This window comes from Hyperoodon ampullatus, assembly GCF_949752795.1.
Source record: "Hyperoodon ampullatus genome assembly, contig: scaffold_513, whole genome shotgun sequence".
Taxonomy (NCBI): domain Eukaryota; kingdom Metazoa; phylum Chordata; class Mammalia; order Artiodactyla; family Ziphiidae; genus Hyperoodon; species Hyperoodon ampullatus.
In genome coordinates, this window is record NW_027640614.1 from 59893 (window position 1) to 77492 (window position 17600).

Here is a 17600-nt window from a genome sequence, read left to right on the forward strand (position 1 = left end):
CCTAGTAGCCCCTTTTTAATTTCTGGGAGTTCAATACAATCTCTCTTCTTTCATTTCTAATTTTAGCAATTTGTGTATTCTTTATATTTTTTTCTTGGTTAATACCACAGTGGTTTGTCAATTTTGTTGATCTTGTCAAAGAACCAACTTGTGGTTTTACTGATTTTCTCTATTGTTTTTCTAGCCTCTGTTTTATTTCTGCTATAATCCTTATTATTTTCTTCCTTTTGCTTGCTTTGAGTTTAATTTTCTTTTTCTAGGTTCTTAAGATGGATGCTTAGGTTATTGATATCAGATATTTCTCTTTTTTTAAATATAAGTTTATACAGCTACATATTTCCCTCTAAACACCACTTTAGCTGCATACCATACATTTTCTTTATCATGTTATATTTTCATTTTCATTCATCTCAAAATATTCTTTAATTTCCTTTGTAATTTCCTCTTTGACCCATTGATTATTTAGAAATATGTTGTTGATTTCCCCATATATGTGAATTTTCCAAATTTCCTTCTTTTATTCATTTAATTTTATTTCATTGTTGTTGGAGAACATACTTTATATAATTTCAGTCCTTTCAGATTTATTGAGAGTTGTTTTATGGTTTAACATGTGGTATATCCTAGAGCACGCTTCATGTGCACTTGAGAAAAATGTGTATTCTATTATTGTTTGGTGGAGTGTTCTAAAGATGTGTTTTAGGTCCAGTTGCTTTATAGTGTTGTTCAAGTCATCAGCTGTTTCTTCATTGATCATGTAACTGTTCCACCTATTATTGAAAGAGGGATATTGAAGTCTTCAACTGTTAGTGTTGAATTGTTATTTCTCCCTTCAATTCTGTCAGTTTTTGCTGTATTGTTTTTGCTTCATTGGGGTTGTGTTGTTAGATGCAAATGCATTTATAAATGTTATCTTCTTAATGGATTGATCCTTTTTTCAATATTTAATGTCCTTCTTTTTTTTTTTTTTTTGTTTCGTGGGCCTCTCACTGTTGTGGCCTCTCCCGTTGTGGAGCACAGGCTCTGGATGCGCAGGCTCAGCGGCCATGGCTCACGGGCCCAGCTGCTCCGCAGCATGTGGGATCTTCCCGAACTGGGGCACGAACCCATGTCCCCTGCATCGGCAGGCGGACTCTCAACCACTGCGCCACCAGGGAAACCCTATAATGTCCTTCTTTATCTCACAGATTTTTGTCTTAATATCTACTTTGTCTCATGTTAGTGTAGCCACTCCAGCTCTTTTCAGATTACTGTTTACATCATATGTCTTTTCCCATCCTTTTATTTTCAACCCATTTGTGTCTTTGGATCTAAAGTGTGTCTCTTATAAACAGCATACAGTTGGGTCTTTTAAAAAATTTATTCTGCCTGTCTCTGCTTCTTAGTTGGAGTGTTTAATCCATTAATATTTAACATCATTACCCATAAGGTAGGATTTACATCTGCCACTTTACTGTTTTTTTATATGTTTTATGTGATATTTGTTCCTCTGTTTCTCCAGTATTGCCTTCCTTTGTGTTAAGTAGATATTTCTGGTGCACTATTTTAATTCCCTTAACCTTTCTTTTACTATATATTTTTGATTTATAGATAACTGAGTTACAAACAAGAACTACATATTTATATGTCTTCTACATGTACCTACATTGCTACATTTTCTGGTACCCTTTATTTCTTTATGTGGATTCCAGTTATTATCTAATCCCCTTTTATTTCAGCCTGAAGAGCTCCCTTTAGCATTTCTTACAGGGCATTTTTTTCTAGCCTCACAGTCTAGACCCCACCAAAGGGCGGACACTGGTAAATTATCCCACACAATTTAAATTGGGATTAGAGAGAATTGACATCTTAGCAATATTGTATCTTCCTAATACAGGGCCACAGTATGTCTCTCCATTTTATTTAGGCTTTTGATTTGTCTTGTCAGCATACTGTAATTTTCAGCATGTCAAATATTGGACATATTTTTTCTTAGATTTGTACCTAAGAATTTCATGGATTTTGGTGCTGTTATAAATGGAACTTTTAAGAAATATCAATTTCCAATTGTTTGTTGCTAATATATAGAAATACAATTGATTTGACCTTGTATCCTTCAACCTTACTAAACTCACTTATTCTAGGATTTCTTTTGTAGATTCTTTGGGATTTCCTATGTAGACTATCATGTCTGTTGTAAGTGGAGACAGTTTTCTTTCTCCCTTTCCAATTTCTATGCTTTTTATTACTTTTTCTTACCTTGTTGCACCAGCTAAGGCCTCCCGTATGATACTGAATAGGAATGGCAAGAGCAGATATCCTTGCCTTTTTCCCAGTCTTAGGGGAAAACATTCAGTCTTCCACCAATACTGATATTAGTTGTAGGTTTTTACAGACATAATTGATCACATAGAGATGGTTCCCTTTCATTTCTAGGTTACTGGGTTTTTATCATAAATTAATTTGAATTTTGTGGAATGCTTTTTCTGTGTCTATTGAGATGGTCATATGGTTTTTCTTCTATAGTCTATTGATGTGGTGAATTATTGTAATTAATTTTGAATGTTGAACAAGCCTTGTATTACCAGAATAAACTACACTTAGTCCTGATTTGTTATCCTTTTATTTATTGCTGGATTCATTTTGCTAATATTTTTTGGAGTATTTTTGCCTCTATATTTATATGCTCGAGTTAATATATAAATAGGTACCAAGTATCAGAAGGACTTTCACTTCTAGTAAATGTACACTATGCAATTTGTAATAACTCTCCTGCTAAAGACAACTAAAAAGCAGGGAAACACATTCATAAGATACCATTTATTTTACAGTTAAAAATGTCATTTTAAAAACAAGATAAGGGCTTCTCTGGTGGTGCAGTGGTTGAGAGTCCGCCTGCCGATGCAGGGGACACGGGTTCGTGCCCCGGTCCGGGAAGATCCCACATGCCGTGGAGCAGCTAGGCCCGTGAGCCATGGCCGCTGAGCCTTCACGTCCGGAGCCTGTGCTCCACAATGGGAGAGGCCACAACAGTGAGAGGCCTGCGTACCGCAAAAAAACAAACAAACAAAAAACAAGATAATATTTTTGGATCTGGCATAGAATTCTTTCTTCTTTTTTCTTCTAAAGGTAGGCATAAATGCATTAACCTGCAACCTGCAAACTCTAGAGCAAAAGAATAAGCAACTGGCAGATCAAATTGCTTCCCTAGAACTTGAGCAAGCAACTTCTGATTACCATTGGGGGTATAAAAAGTCAGTCTAAATTAGCAATTAATGACTATGAGTTTTAAAAACAATCAGAAATCAGGAGATGGGTTTCCTTCATTTTTTTTTTTGATAATTATCACAAGTCTGAATAATGCAGGCTAAATATGTCAGAGAGCCCTACGGTATTCAGACAATACAGGATTTAGGAAAACAAGAGTTTAAGACAGCCTTTAAATGTCTGCCTACACAGATGATCTATAATGCTGAAAAGCACCAATATTTCTAACGTTTTAAAATATTTTCTTTTCCATAAATTGTGAGGAAGAAACTTGTATTTTTTTTCTCTTTCTGACAGTTCGATCCATTAGGAAATGAATAGTAAGTTCGATTCCTAAAGGCTACTTGACAAGGTCAATCCATTACAAATAAATGGTAGAAGTCTTAAAACATCTCCAGGTGAAGGAGATTTAAAGAGATGATTGTTATGTTAAACAGCTAATAAGCTTTCCATGTGCTTCTGAATACTTGAGAAAGAATTAGCCATTGCTTCTATAACATGCAAATCATCTTTCAAAATTCCAAAGAAGGCCCTGTTGTGAAGTCTGCCTTAATCTGAACTAAATTCTTTCAAACTCTGTCATAAGCTGCTCATTACTTCAACTATAAAAAATTACAGAGACTAAATCTAAATCCTGGGACTTCCCTGGTGGTGCAGTGGTTAAGAATCCGCCTGCCAATGCAGGAGACATGGGTTCAAGCCCTGGTCCAGTAAGATCCCACATGCCACGGAGCAACTAAGCCCATGTGCCACAACTACTGAGCCTGCGCTCTAGGGCCCGCGAGCCACAACTGCTGAGCCCTCGTGCCACAACTACTGAAGCCTGCATGCCTAAAGCCTGTGCTCTGCAACAAAGAGAAGCCACCTCAATGAGAAGCTCATACACCCCAATGAAGAGTAGCCCCCACTCACTGCAACTAGAGAAAGCCCGTGCGCAGCAACGAAGACCCCATAGAGCCAAAAATAAATAAATAAATAAAAATTAAAAATATATGTATAAATACTCTAATTTTTCATGGCTTTAGAGCCAGACTATCTATATTTCAATTTTGGCTGTGACCTTGGGTGTGATCCTTAACCTCTCGGAGCCTGAGTTTCTTAATGTCTCAAAATGGGGATAATCATACTATTATTAGGAGGTTGTTGAGGTTAAGTAAGTTAATACATGTAAAACATGTAGAGCATTCTAACATTTATTGAATTCTTAGTATCTCAACTGTCTCAGAAGAAAGCCTGTAAGTTCCTATCAGAGCAACAAGGTGCATTAGCTCTAATTCCTGGTACTGTCTCAAACCACGCCTCCCTCCCCCAAGATTAAAGATTCATCCATGTCCTTTCCTGTTGGCCAGGCCTCAGCTGGGCTTATCCACCCACCTGGCTTGGGTCTCTCTGGAAGACCATATCTCAGTCTGCATGATTCTTTCATGCCTCTACTGCCAGTGAGCAGGCCTGTGACCTTATCCTATTAGTGACTTTGACGGGTCTTGCAAGTGATTTGCTCAATGCTGATTCTTGCCTGTCCACAGCATCTCTTGATTAAGGTCTCCCAGTGATATCCCATACCTCAATTCCAGCTTATATGTCTATGCAAAGAATCTTCTCTGACCAAACCTGCCTGGAAGTGCCTCACTTGGCTGTATGAGTCTTGAGGAAAGAGGTTAAGAACTTTTTTTTTTTTCAATCCGAGCAATGTCATTAAACCTATTGTTCTTTGAGAATTAACACTTGAAATTCTCAATAAAAACTACCCTCTAGTATAACCTCTTACTGATTTTTAGAGATATACATATGAATGTGTGTTGTGTATGCCACACCACAGATTTAAATTCAGACCTGGTTACAATACTCGGCTCCATTTACTGTGTGACCTGGGCAAGTTCTTAACCTCTATGGCCTTCAGCGCCAAGGGGATCTGCCCTAACTGTGGGGTTCTACTGTGCAAACCCATAGCAAAATAGGTACTACATTTCTAACTGCTAAGTTAGAAATTGACCTGCTTATGCATCTGCCTTCACTCTCTTCTAATGCAAGAAGAGTAGTTACTCATCTGTATACTCCCTTGCCTACCGTAACACCTAATACATAATAGGTGTTAAAGAAATGTTGATTGGGTAGAGCACAAAGAGGGTCATGTGGTCTTACCAGGCTGTGAGGATTAAATGTCATACTGTGAGTAAAGTGCCCCTCACAGGGCCAACATATACAGTATACTTGTATAAATATAATTTCTTCTTTTTCTCACACTTCCTAATTTTAGGTTTATGTTTTCCATTTCAGCCTTTAATGACTGTGTAATTTTTAAATTTTTTTATTGAAATATAGTTGATTTACAACGTTGTGTTAATTTCTGCTGTACAGCAAAGTGAGCCGGTTATACTTTTATATTTTTAAATATTCTTTTCCATGTGGTTTATCACAGGATATTGAATATAGTTCCCTGTGCTATACAGTAGGACCTTGTTGTTTATATATTCTATATATAATAGTTTGCACCTGCTAACCCCAAACTCCCACTCCCTCCCTCCCCCATTCTCCCCTCCCCCTTGGCAACCACAAGTCTGTTTGCTATGAATAATGGTGTAACTTAAGTCCGTTACCACAGGCAGTCATGCAGGGAAATACAATGAGAAAAGATCCAAATGTGAGAAGGTTACTATTCTTTTTTTTTTTTTTTTTTTTTTTTGCGGTACGCGGGCCTCTCACTGTTGTGGCCTCTCCCGTTGCGGAGCACAGGCTCCGGATGCGCAGGCTCAGCGGCCATGGCTCACGGGCCCAGCCGCTCCGCGGCATATGGGATCCTCCCAGACCGGGGCACGAACCCGTATCCCCTGCATCGGCAGGCGGACTCTCAACCACTGCGCCACCAGGGAGGCCCCGAGAAGGTTACTATTCCTGGATTCAAGTTAAATGACTATTTGCCCCACTTCTCATTTGTATTTTAAACATACGTTTTCAAATGGTAGCAGCAGACAGAAGTAGAATTAGTTGCATACACAACTAGGATTATAATGACTTGAAATTAAACAATGTATTAAATGTAGTATTTCTTAAAACTAGGGTGACATTCAGTCAGTGTATACTTGTGAGGGTGACAGAGTCGGTTCCATTTGCGGGGGCCTATGTCCTACTGGTTGTTAAACATCTTGAATAAAATTCGTACTTAACAATCTACTTATAAAACAGCTTTACCAAGATGCTACTATCTCTTGGTTTTATGTATCCTTCTAACAGCTTCTGCTAACTTTTAGAGCTTACCCAGATTTTTAAAATTATTTTAGAAATCACTTTGTGGCTTACTGTTGATCGTTGTCAACCTGCCTTTCATATCGTAAGATAATTCTTTCTGTGTTAGCTTCCTGCTTTTCCAAGGAGTGATGTTTTTGTGCTTGAGTTAAAATGTATATTCTAACCATTAGCATTTTTCTTTGTATGCTGTTTCTGGGGTGATTCTCCAGTTTCTGTTTTGCTCTGTATATTAATAAATTTTATAGTATATTGCCAAGATTATTTAAGCAAAGGTTACATTGAGTTCTGCATTCCACAACTCAGAATCTGAGATATTCACTCATTTAAGTGGTCTCTCTCTAATTTTTGGTGTTCCACCAATTTCCTTAAGTACAGGGCCTATTTAAATAATCTGAAAACAGTCATTTAAGTGACTGCCTTAACATCTACTTTCCTTTAGCAACTGGAACAATTTATTTTTGTTTGTCATAAATTTAAATAAGTGACTTTGTGTCAAACAGTAACACATTTTGATTTTTCTTAGTTTTCACTTATCAGTGCATTAGTGTTCTCTTGGGTGGCAAAAAGGGGAAATTATTTTAAAAGTGTATTTGAAAGAGTAATAGAATTCTTTATGCCTTTGCCTAAAAGAGGGAATTTTATTGAAGAAAAAAGTGCCATTATTTTAAAAATTCTTGGACACATTTTATAAGAGACCCAGACTATCCAAGTTATTTAAAAAAAAATAAAAAGCCTTCCACATTCCAAGAAGGCAAGCAAAGTTATTTTTGAGTGTTTTTATTTGTAATAGCTAGCATATTTTTGGTTAAATCTGGCTCTTGACTTTTTATAAGCTATACCTACATTTTGCAGCACATTGGGCACCTTGATTTATAGGACTTGGAACTGAATTTTAAGTTTTAAATAATTCAGCTTTTATGGTTATGGTGTAGCTTTGTTTTTGTAGCATTATTGGCCATCCTTGTCATATATTTTCTGCTGAAGTCTTGACCAAAACATAATCCCAGGGCTTCCCTGGTGGCACAGTGGTTGAGAGTCCGCCTGCCGATGCAGGGGATATGGGTTCGTGCCCTGGTCCAGGAAGATCCCACATGCCGCGGAGTGGCTGGGCCCGTGAGCCATGGCTGCTGAGCCTGAGCATCCAGAGCCTGTGCTCCACAACGGGAGAGGCCACAACAGTGAGAGGCCTGCGTACCGCAAAAAAGAAAAAACCCTCATTATTAAAGGCTGTTTGAATGATTAAATATGTAATTTCATGAAACAGAGACTTCAGTAATGTTTGTCCTAGATAACATTACGTTGAGTACTTGATCAAACAATGTTGGAGTTTCCGACAAACATTTCTTTTGTTTTTTTTTCAGTTTTTTTTTCTTTTTTTACTGCCTTTTACTATGGTAACTGAGGTGTCTGCTATTGACCAAATGGTTGTGATCATTTGTAGCTCCCACTGTCTTAAATAACTACAATCATCCCTCAGTATGTGTGGGGGATTGGTTCCAGGACCCCCCAGATACCAAAATCTGTGGATGCTCAAGTCCCTTATATAAAATGGTGTGATATTTGCATATAATCTATGCACATCCTTCCATATACTTTAAATCATCTCTAGATTATTTATAATACCGAACACAATGTAATGCTATTTAAATAGTTGTCAGTTGCCCGTGTGTGGCAAATTCAAGTTTTGCTTTTTGGAACTTACTGGAAATTAATTTTTCCTGAATATTTTTGATCCACAGTTGGTTTAACCAGTAGATGTGGAACCTGTGGATACAGAGGGCCAACTGCATATAATCCTCAAACTGCATATCTGCAACCACTGATAAAACCACCCCACATCTGGGTTAGGTTGCAACTACAAAGGAATACTTGACATAACAAAAACAGAATTAGGAAACAAAGAACAACAGTGAGTCCTAAGGCACTCATATTTTCATTAGCAGTCTCTCTACATGTTTCATATTACACTATGATCAGCTGTCTAAAGACAGACTAAGTGGTAGCAGTAGCAAATAAATATGAATCCTGGATTCATTACTTTAGAAATAGTAAGGGTATAAATACTTGTTTAAGAAAGAAAATGATTATTCATTCTATGCCTAGAGGTACTGATACCTGTGTTTGCTTTATCAGCTTGCCCAACAGCAGGTGGAAAATGTCTTGGGAAAAATTACTGAGAGTAAAAATAAACTGGCCTATGAAAAGGGAAGACTACAGGTATGAGATTTCGTTTTTTGATTTTTGTTTTCTAATTTTTTAATGCCAGTTGTCAAGCTAAATTTTGCTGGATTTTGAGAGGACTTAGCTCTGTCATTTACTAATTCTATAACTTTGGACAAGATTTTAAGCCTCCCTAAGTTTGGTCCCTCATTGAAATCCAGGTGACTTCTATTTACACACCTATAATATAATACTGAAACCTAAAATTGTGAAGCCAAGGCTCATTCTGTGACAGTATAAAACTTTATTATAATTATTTTATGCATGGTCATTTGCTGCCAATGTAGAAAGCCTATGTTCTCTCTTTCTTTATCGAAGTATAGTTGATTTACAGTATTACATTAGTTTCAGGTGTACAACAGAGTGACTCAATACTTTTATAGATTATACTCCATTTAAAGTTATTATAAAATATTGGCTATATTCCCTGTACTGAACAATCAGTCCTTGTAGCTTGTTTATTTTATACATAGTAGTTTGTACCTCTTAATCTCCTACCCCTGTTTTGCCCCTCCCACCTTCCTTCCCCCCACTGATAACCACTAGTTTATTCTATTTCTGTGAGTCTGTCTCTGTTTTGTTATTTTCATTGCTTTGTTTTATTCTTTAGATTCCACATATAAGTGCTAACATATAATATTTGTCTTTCTTTGTCTGACTTATTTCACTAAGTATAATACCTTTCTGGTCTATCCATGTTGTTGCAAATGGCAAGATTTCATTCCTTTTTATGGCTGACTAATATTCTCTCTCTATATATATATATATATATGTCTGTGTCTGTGTATATATACGTACACGTATGTATATGTATATATATAGAGAGAGAAAGAGAGAGAACATATATATATATATTCTCACATCTTCTTTATCCAGTCATCTGTTGATAGACCCTTAGGTTGATTCCATATCTTGGCTATTGTAAATAATGCTGCTATGAAGATTGGGGTTTTTTTCCTCCTAAAATAATGGGTTTATTGAGATATAATTCACGTTTAAAATGTAAAATTTAGTGGTTTATAGTACATTCACAAAGTTGTGGAATCATTACCACTGTCTAATTCCAGAATATTTTCATCATGACAGAAAGAAACCCTGTACCCACTAGCAGTCATTCCCCATTCTCCCCTTCCCTAGCCTCTGGCAACCACTAATTTACTCTCTGTCTCTGTAGATTTTCCTATTCGGGACCATGTTTAATTTTTGAAGTGTAAAAAAGAACTCTTTTTTTTTTCTTTTTTTTTACTACCCCCTCCCCGGAGCTGCTTTCCCCCCTTGGTGTCCATACGATTGTTCTCTACATCTGTGTCTCTATTTCTACCCTGCAAACTGGTTCATCTGTACCATTTTTCTAGGTTCCACATATATGTGTTAATATACGGTATTTGCTTTTCTCTTTCTGACTTACTTCACTCTGTATGACAGTCTCCAAGTCCATCCACGTCTCTACAAATGACCCAATTTCGTTCATTTTTATGGCCGAGTAATATTCCATTGTATAAACGTGCCACATCTTTATCCATTCATCTCTCGGTGGGCATTTAGGTTGCTTCCATGACCTGGCTATGGTAAATAGTGCTGCAATGAAATTGGGGTGCATGTGTCTTTTTGAATTATGGTTTTCTCTGGGTATATGCCCAGTAGTGGGATTGCTGGATCATATGGTAATTCTATTTTTAGTTTTTTAGGGAACCTCCATACTGTTCTCTATAGTGGCTGTATCAATTTGCATTCCCATCAACAGTACAAGAGGGTTCCCTTTTCTCCACACCCTCTCCAGCATTTGTTGTTCATAGATTTTCTAATGATGCCCATTCTAACTGGTGTGAGGTGATATGTCATTGTAGTTTTTTTTGTGTGTGTGTGTGTGGTACGTGGGCCTCTCACTGTTGTGGCCTCTCTCATTGTGGAGCACAGGCTCCGGACACGCAGGCTCAGCAGCCATGGCTCACGATCCCAGCCGCTCCGCGGCATGTGGGATCTCTCCGGACCAGGGCAAGAACCCGTGTCCCCTGCATCGGCAGGCAGACTCTCAACCGCTGCACCACCAGGGAAGCCCTGTCACTGTAGTTTTGATTTGCATTTCTCTAATAATTAGTGATGTTGAGCAGCTTTTCATGTGCTTCTTGGCCATCTGTGTGTCTTCTTTGGAGAAATATCTATTTAGGTCTTCTGCCCATTTTTGGATTGGTTGTTTGTTTGTTTATTTAATATTGAGCTGCATGAGCTATTTATATATATTGGAGATTAATGCTTTGTCCTTTGATTTGTTCTCCCATTTTGAGGGTTGTCTTTTCATCTTGTTTATGGTTTCCTTTGCTGTGCAAAAGCTTTTAAGTTTCATTAGGTCTCATTTGTTTATTTTTGTTTTTATTTCCATTACTCTAGGAGGTGGATCAAAAAACATCTTGCTGTGATTTATGTCAGTGTTCTGCCTAGGTTTTCCTCTAAGAGTTTTATAGTGTCCAGTCTTACGTTTAGGTCTCGAATCCATTTTGAGTTTATTTTTGTGTTAGGGAGTGATCTAAGTTCATTCTTTTATATGTAGCTGTCCAGTTTTACCAGCACCACTTACTGAAGAGACTGTCTTTTCTCCATTGTATATCCATGCCTCCTTTGTGATAGATTAGTTGACCATAGGTGCATGGGTTTATCTCTGGGCTTTCTGTCTTGTTCCATTGATTTATATTTCTGTTTTTGTGCCAGTACCCTATTGTCTTGATTACTGTAGCTTTGTAGTATAGTCTGAAGTCAGGGAGTCTATTCCTCCAGCTCCGTTTTTTTCCCTCAAGACTGCTTTGGCTATTCAGGGTCTTTTGTGTCTCCATACAAATTTTAAGAATTTTTGTTCTAGTTCTGTAAAAAATGCCATTGGTAATTTGATAGCGATAGCATTGAATCTGTAGATTGCTTTGTGTTGCATAGTAATTTTCACAATATTGATTCTTCCAATCCAAGAACATGGTATATCTCTCCATCTGTTTGTATCATCTTTAATTTCTTTCATCCGTGTCTTAATAGTTTTCTGCATACAGGTGTTTTGTCTCCCTAGGTAGATTTATTCCTAGGTATTTTATTCTTTTTGTTGCAGTGGTAAATGGGAGTGTTTCCTTAATTTGTCTTTCAGATTTTTCATCATTAGTGTATAGGAATGCAAGAGATTTCTGTGCATTAATTTTGTATCCTGCAACTTTACCGAATTCATTGATTAGCTGTAGTAGTTTTCTGGTGGCATCTTTAGGATTCTCTCTATATAGTATCATGCCATCTGCAAACAGTGACAGTTTTACTTCTTTTCCAATTGGTATTCCTTTTATTTCTTTTTCTTCTCTGATTGCTGTGGCTAGGACTTCCAAAACAGTGTTGAATAATAGTGGTGAGAGTGGACATCCTTGTTCCTGATCTTAGAGGAAATGCTTTCAGGTTTTCACCACTGAGAATGATGTTTGCTGTGGGTTTGTCATATATGGCTTTTATTATGTTGAGGAAAGTTCCCTCTATGCCCACTTTCTGGAGACTTTTTTATCATAAATGGGTGTTGAATTTTGTCATAAGCTTTTTCTGCATCTATTGAGATGATCATATGGTTTTTATTCTTCAAATTTTTACTATGGTGTATCACATTGATTGATTTGCGTATATTGAAGAATCCTTTCATCCCTGGGATAAATCCCATTTGATCATGGTGTATGATTCTTTAATTTGTTGTTGGATTCTGTTTGCTAGTATTTTGTTGAGGATTTTTGCATCTATATTCATCAGTGATATTGGTCTGAAATTTTCTTTTTTTTGTAGTATCTTTGTCTGGTTTTGTTATCGGGGTGATGGTGGCCTCATAGAGTGAGTTTGGGAGTGTTCCTTCCTCTGCAATTTTTGGAAGAGTTTGAGAAGGATGTGTGTTAGCTCTTCTCTACATGTTTGATAGAATTCACCTGTGAAGCCATCTGGTCCTGGACTTTTGTTTGTTGGAAGATTTTTAATCACAGTTTCAATTTCATTACTTGTGATTGGTCTGTTCATATTTTCTATTTCTTCCTGGTTCAGACTTGGAAGGTTATACCTTTTGAAGAATTTGTCCATTTCTTCCAGGTTGTCCATTTTATTGGCATAGAGTTGCTTGTAGTAGTCTCTTAGGATACTTTGTAATTCTGCGGTGTCTGTTGTAACTAACTTCTCCTTTTTCAATTCTAATCTTATTGATTTGAGTCCTCTCCCTCCTTTTCTTGATGAGTCTGGCTAATGGTTTATCAATTTTGTTTATCTTTTCAAAGAACCAGCTTTTAGTTTTATTGATCTTTGCTATTGTGTTCTTTGTTTCTATTTCATTTATTTCTGTTCTGAGCTTCATGAATTCTTTCCTTCTGCTAACTTTGGGTTTTGTTTGTTGTTCTTTCTCTAGTTCCTTTAGGTGTAAGGTTAGATTGTTTATTTGAGATTTTTCCTGTTTCTTGAGGTAGGCTTGTATAGCTATAAACTTCCCTCTTAGAACTGCTTTTGCTGCATCCCATAGGTTTTGGATCGTCATGTTTTCATTGTCATTTTCTCTGGGTATTTTTTGATTTCCTCTTTGATTTCTTCAGTAATCTCTTGGTTATTTAGTAATGTATTGTTTAGCCTCCATGTGTTTGTGGTTTTTATGTAATTTTCCCTGTAATTGATGTCTAATCTCACAGCATTTTGCTCAGAAAAGATGCTTGATATGATTTCAATTTTCTCAAATTTACTGAGGCTTGATTTGTGAACCAAGATGTGATCTATCCTGAAGACTGTTCCATGCGCACTTGAGAAGAAAGTGTAATCTGCTGTTTTTGGATCGAATGTCCTATAACTATCAATTAAATCTATCTGGTTTATTGTGTCATTTAATGCTTGTGTTTCCTTATTAATTTTCTGTTTGGATGATTTGTCCATTGGTGTAAGTGAGGTGTTAAAGTCCCCCACTATTATTGAACATTGGGGTTTTTGAATTAGTATTTTCATTTTCTTCAGATATATACTTGGGAGAAATTGCTCGATCATATGGTAGTTCTATTTTTAGTTTTTTGAGGAACCTCCATACTGTTTTCCATATGGCTGCAACAATTTACATTCCCACCAACATTGCACTAGGGTTCCCCTTTCTCCACATCCTTGCCAATGTTTGTTATTTGTGGTCTTTTTGATGATAGCCTTTCTGACAGGTGTGAGGTGATATCTCATTGTGGTTTTGATTTGCATTTCCCTGATGATAAGCAGTGTTGAGCATCTTTTCATGTGCATGTTGGCCCTCTGTACATCTTCTTTGAAGAAATGTCTATTCAGGTTTTCTGACCATTTTTTTAATTGGGGTGTTTGGGTTTTTTGATATTGAGTTGTATTAGCTGTTTACGTAGTTTGGATATTAACCCCTTATCAGTCATTCCATTTGCAAACATTTTCTCCCACTCAGTAGGTTGTCTTTTCATTTTGTCAATGGTTTTCTTTGCTGTGCAAAAGGTTTTAAGCTTAATTAGGTCCCATTTGTTTTATTTTTGCTTTTGTTTCCTTTGCCTTAGGAGAAAGAACCCAAGAAAGATTGCTACAATGTATGTCAAAGAGTGTTCTGTGTTTTCTTCTAGGAGTTTTGTGGTTTCGGGTCTTACATTCAAGTCTTTAATCCATTTCAAGTTAATTTTTGTAAATGGTATAAGTTAGTGGTCCATTTTCTTTCTTTGTCAAGTGCCTGTCCAATTTCCCCAACACAGTTTATTGAAGAGACTACCTTTTTCCCATTGTATATTCTTGGTTCCTTTGTTGTAAAATAATTGACCATATATGTGTGGGTTTCTTTCTGGACTCTCTGTTTTGTTCCATTGATCTATGTGTCTCTTTTTATTCCAGTACCATACTATTTTGATTACTGTAGCTTTGTAGTATAGTCTGAAGTCAGGGTGCATATGTTAACTCCAACTTTGTTCATTTTTCTCAAGATTGCTTTGGCTATTCAGGATCTTTTGTGGTTCAATATAAATTTTATGATTATTCTAGTTCTGTGAAAAATGTCCTGGGTTTTTGATAGGGATTGCATTAAATCTGTAGATTGCTTTGTGTAGTATGGACATTTTACCAAAATTTCTGTGAACATGGGATATCTTTCCCTTTCCTTATATCATCTTTAATTTCCTTCACCAGTGTTTTATAGTTTTGGAGAGTATAGGTCTTTCACCTTCTTGGTTAAGATCATTCCTAGGTATTTTATTCTTTTGGTGTGATTTTAAACAGGATTGTTTTGCTTTCTCTTTGTGATTGTTCATTGTAAGAGTATAGAAAAGCAACAGACTTCTGTATATTAATCTTGTATCCTGCAACTTTACTGAATTAATTTATTCTAATAGTTTTTTGGTGGAGACTTTAGGGTTTTATATATAAGTATAATGTCATCTGCAAATAGTGACAGATTTACCTTTTCCCTTCCAGTTTGATGCCTTTTATTTCTTTTTCTTGTCTGATTCCTGTGTCTAGGATTTCCAATACTGTGTAAAATATAAATGGGAAGAGTAGGCATCCTTGTCTTGTTTCTGATTTTAGAGGAAAAGCTTTCAGCTTTCCAACATTGCGTATGATGTTAGCTGCCGGTTTGTCATAAATGGCCTTTATTTATGTTGAGATATGTTTCATCTATACCAACTTTGATGAAAGTTTGTATCATGAATGTTTGTTGAATTTTTTCAAATGCTTTTTCTACATCTGTTGAGATGATCATGTGATTTTTATCCTTTGTTTTGTTAATGTGGTGTATCACATTGATTAATTTGTAGGTATTAAACCATCCTTGCATCCCTGGAATAAATCCCACTGGATCACGGTATATAATCCTTTTTATAATTGTTGAATTCAGTTTTCTAATATTTTGTTGAGGATTTTTGCAACTATATTAATCAGAGATGTTGGCCTGTAATTTTCTCTTTTTTTGTGGTGTCTTTGTCTGATTTTGGTATCAGGATAATCGTAGGCTCATAGAATGAATTTGGGAGTGTTCCCTCCTCTTCAGTTTTTTGGAGTAGTTTGAGAAGGATAGGTATCAGCTCTTCTTTATATGTTTGTTATTGATAGAATTTCCCTGTGAAGCTGTCAGGTCCTGGACTTTTGTTTCCTGGGAGTTTTTTGATTACTAATTCAATTCCACTACTAGTGATCAGTCTGTTCAGATTATCTCTTTCTTCCTCATTCAGTCTTGGAAGAATGTATGTTTCTAGAAATTTATCCATTTCTTCTAGGTTGTCCAATTTGTTGGCATATAGCTGTTCATAGTATTCTCTTCTGATGTTTTTATGTACCTCTGTGATATCAGTTGTAATTTCTCCTCTTTCAGTTATTATTTTGTTCATTTGTGTTCTCTGTCTTTTTTTCTTAAAGTGCCTGGCTAAAGGCTTATTGATTTTATTTATCTTTTCAAAAAAACAGCTCTTAGTTTCATTGATCCTTTCTATTGGTGTTTTTTTTTTTTAGTCTCCTTTTCATTTCTTCCTCTCTGATCTTTATTATTTCCTTCCTTTTGACTTTGGGCTTTGTTCTTTTTCTAATTCCTTTAGATGGTATGTTAGGTTGTTCATTTGAAATTTTTCTTTTTTCTTGAGGTAGTCCTGTGTCGCCGTAAACTTCCCTCTTAGGACTGTTTTTGCTGCATCTCGTAGATTTTGGAAAGTTGTGTTTTTATTTTCATTTGTTTCAAGGTATTTTCTGATTTCCTCTTTGATTTCTTTACCTACCCATAGGTTTTAATAGCATGTTGTGTAGTCTCCACGTTTGTGGTTTTCCCATTTTTCTTCCTGTAGTTGATTTCTAGTTACATACCATTGTGTTCATAAAAAAATGCTTGATATAATTTCTGTTCTCTTCAATTTGTTGAGACTTGTTTTATGGCCTAGCTTGTGATCTATCCTGAAAAACATTCCATATGCATTTAAATTTTATTTATTTTTTATTTTTTTAAATTTTTGGCTGCATTGGGTCTTCATTGCTGTGCGCAGGCTTTCTCTGGTTGTGGCACGCAGGGGCTGTTCTTCATTGCTGTGTGCAGGCTTCTCATTGCAGTGGCTTCTCTTGTTGTGGAGCACGGGCCCTAGGTGCACGCCCTTCAGTAGTTGTGGCACGCGAGCTCCAGAGCACAGGCTCAGCAGTTGTGGCGCATGGGCTTAGTTGCTCCGTGGCATGTGGGATCTTCCCAGGCCAGGGCTCGAACCTGTGTCCCCTGCATTGGCAGGTGGACTCCCAACCACTGTGCCACCAGGGAATCCCCCATCTGCATTTAAAAAGAATGTGTATTCTTCTGTTTTTGGACGAAAGTCCCATAGATATCTATTAAGACCAACTGGTCTAATGTGCCATTTAAGACCACTCTTTCCTTATTGATTTTCTGTCCATTGATACAAGTGGAGTGTTAAAGTCCCGTACTATTATTGTATTGTTGTCTTTTTCTGCCTTTATGTCTGTTAATATTTGCTCTATATGTTTAGATGCTCCTGATTAGGTTCACCTGTTTTATGTACATATATGTTAATGAAAGTTAATCCTATTCTTGTACAGATCCCTTTATTATTATATAATGCTGTTTGTTTTCTTTTGTTATAGACTTTATTTTAAAGTCTACTTTGTCTGCTATGAGTATTGCTACCTCAGCATTTTTTTCCTCTTCCATTTACATGAACTATCTTTTTCCATCCCCTCACTTTCAGGCTGTGTGTGTGTCTCTGAGATGTGTCTCTTGCAGGCAGCATATAGATGGGTCTTCATTTTTATCCAGTCAGCCACCCTATGTCTTTTGACTGGAGCATTTAGCCCATTGATATTTAAAGTGATTATTGATAAGTGTGTACTTATTGCCATTTTGTCCCTAGTTTTCTGGTTGTTTTTATAGTTCTTCTCTGTTA

At 36.5% G+C, this 17600-nt stretch overlaps 1 pseudogene across 1 annotated transcript in view; it reads left to right on the forward strand.

Moving 5' to 3' along the window:
• The window catches only part of LOC307070087 (coiled-coil domain-containing protein 150-like), a 75399-nt pseudogene that overhangs the window by 52099 nt on the left and 5700 nt on the right, over nucleotides 1-17600 (forward strand). The window contains exons 14-15 of the transcript in view: nucleotides 3109-3224; nucleotides 8626-8709. The product of the transcript in view is annotated as a coiled-coil domain-containing protein 150-like (transcript). The remainder of the gene's footprint in view (nucleotides 1-3108; nucleotides 3225-8625; nucleotides 8710-17600) is intronic.